The sequence below is a fragment of the Ascidiella aspersa genome, chromosome 5, assembly GCF_963924565.1.
Source record: "Ascidiella aspersa chromosome 5, kaAscAspe10.2, whole genome shotgun sequence".
Lineage (NCBI taxonomy): Eukaryota > Metazoa > Chordata > Ascidiacea > Phlebobranchia > Ascidiidae > Ascidiella > Ascidiella aspersa.
In genome coordinates, this window is record NC_139451.1 from 14,703,828 (window position 1) to 14,706,327 (window position 2,500).

At 58.9% G+C, this 2,500-nt stretch overlaps 1 non-coding gene and 2 pseudogenes across 1 annotated transcript; all 3 read left to right on the forward strand.

Annotated features, from left to right (window-relative positions):
* Nucleotides 1-496: 496 nt before the first annotated feature.
* On the forward strand, nt 497-1,185 carry LOC146144969 (small subunit ribosomal RNA; annotated as a pseudogene; the record flags this gene model as incomplete).
* A 255-nt stretch (nt 1,186-1,440) lies between these two features.
* Nucleotides 1,441-1,594, forward strand: LOC146144970 (5.8S ribosomal RNA). Its single transcript, XR_014499143.1, has one exon. It is a non-coding gene; the product is annotated as a 5.8S ribosomal RNA (ribosomal RNA).
* Nucleotides 1,595-1,842: 248 nt separating this feature from the next.
* Nucleotides 1,843-2,500, forward strand: part of LOC146144971 (large subunit ribosomal RNA) — a 3,679-nt pseudogene continuing 3,021 nt past the window's right edge.

Here is a 2,500-nt window from a genome sequence, read left to right on the forward strand (position 1 = left end):
CGGTTAAAAAGCTCGTAGTTGGATTTTGGGCGCAGGCGGCCGGTCCGTCGCAAGGCGTGTACTGGCCGTCCTGGCCTCACCTCCGGTTCTCCGCCGGTGCCCTTGACTGAGTGTCGGCGGCGGCCGGAACGTTTACTTTGAAAAAATTAGAGTGTTCAAAGCAGGCGATTCGCCTGAATAATGGTGCATGGAATAATGGAATAGGACCTCGGTTCTATTTTGTTGGTTTTCGGAGCGCGAGGTAATGATTAAGAGGGACAGACGGGGGCATTCGTACTGTGCCGTTAGAGGTGAAATTCTTGGATCGGCGCAAGACGAACGACTGCGAAAGCATTTGCCAAGAATGTTTTCTTTAATCAAGAGCGAAAGTCAGAGGTTCGAAGACGATCAGATACCGTCCTAGTTCTGACTATAAACGATGCCAACTAGCAATCGGGGGGCGTTAGTTTTACGACCTCTCCGGCAGCTTGCGGGAAACCAAAGTCTTTGGGTTCCGGGGGAAGTATGGTTGCAAAGCTGAAACTTAAAGGAATTGACGGAAGGGCACCACCAGGAGTGGAGCCTGCGGCTTAATTTGACTCAACACGGGAAATCTCACCCGGCCCGGACACAGTGAGGATTGACAGATTGAGAGCTCTTTCTTGATTCTGTGGGTGGTGGTGCATGGCCGTTCTTAGTTGGTGGAGCGATTTGTCTGGTTAATTCCGATAACGAACGAGACTCTGGCTTGCTAACTAGTTACGCGACCCAATCGGTCGGCGTCTAACTTCTTAGAGGGACTAGTGGCGTTTAGCCACACGAGATTGAGCAATAACAGGTCTGTGATGCCCTTAGATGTTCGGGGCCGCACGCGCGCTACACTGACCGGATCAGCATGTGCTCGCCTTGGCCGACAGGTCTGGGTAACCCGCTGAACCCCGGTCGTGCTAGGGATAGGGAATTGCAATTATTTCCCTTGAACGAGGAATTCCCAGTAAGCGCGAGTCATTAGCTCGCGTTGATTACGTCCCTGCCCTTTGTACACACCGCCCGTCGCTACTACCGATTGAATGGTTTAGTGAGGTCCTCCGATTGGACCTGGCGCGGCCGGCAACGGTCGAGCCGGCGTCCGAGAAGACGATCTAACTTGATCATTTAGAGGAAGTAAAAGTCGTAACAAGGTTTCCGTAGGTGAACCTGCGGAAGGATCATTAACGGTCTCGCAAACGCTTCGGCGAACGCGAAACTCGGACAAGCGAGAGAAAAAGTTTTTGCTACCCGGCGCCCGACCCGCGAGGAGCGGCGCGCCGGCCGGCGATTCGGTCACCCGGTAATGTTTGCGCGTCGAGTGCCGCGGTGCCGCGCGCTCCGGCTTCAAGCGTCGGCCTGGCCGACCGCTCGGCGCGGTATATTTTGTCACCCTTTAGTGCGAGGCACTGTGCGAGCGAAACAATCGTGGATGGCTCTTGGCGGTGGATCACTCGGCTCGTGAGTCGATGAAGGACGCAGCTAGCTGCGTGAATTAGTGTGAATTGCAGGACACATTGAGCATCGACGTTCTGAACGCAAATTGCGGCCTCGGGTCAATCCCGGGGCCGCGCCCGCCTCAGGGTCGCGTTGCAAACGTTCCGCGCGGGGATTTCTCCGCGCGGCTGCTGCGGCGTCGGACGCGCGAGCGCCCGTCCCGCTCAAGACAGCACGGCACGATGCGCGACGATCGCGACCAGAATCCCGCGCGGCGGCGGCGAGTCGACCTCGAAGAGGCCAACGGCTGGCGGCTCAAGGGCGGGAATCGAGGTGCGCGGCGGCGCGCGGCGCCGACGGCGAGCGCGGAACGGGAAGAATAGTCCCGGTCCTTACTTTCGGCCTGAGGTCGGACGAGGCTACCCGCTGAATTTAAGCATATTACTAAGCGGAGGAAAAGAAACTAACGAGGATTCCCTCAGTAACGGCGAGTGAAGCGGGATGTGCCCATCGCCGAATCCGCGCGCTTTTGGAGTGCGCGGAATTGTGGCGTACGGAATTCGTCACGGCGCGCTTCGCCGGTCGCCCGCGTCCTTCTGATCGAGGCCTTTTCCCAGAGCGGGTGTCAGGCCCATGGCGGCGACAGGCGGGCGCGCTACGGCGTCTTCCCAGAGTCGGGTTGTTTGGGAATGCAGCCCAAAGCGGGTGGTAAACTCCATCTAAGGCTAAATACGGTCACGAGACCGATAGCGAACAAGTACCGTGAGGGAAAGTTGAAAAGCACTTTGAAGAGAGAGTTAAAGAGTACGTGAAACCGTCGAGAGGCAAACGGGAGGGCCTGTCGGGTCGCCCGGTCGCTTTCAGCCGGCCCCCTGTCGGCGACGTTGTCGTGCGGACCCTCACGGGCCGCCGGCGGCGCCGCCCGATCGGGGACCAGCGCACTAGCGCCGGGCGAAGGCCGCGACCGTCTGGACGGCGGCGAGAAGGCCGCGCGCAAGGTAACCCGGCCTCGGTCGGGTACTATAGGCGCGCGTGTCCGTCGGCCCGCCGTTCGGGC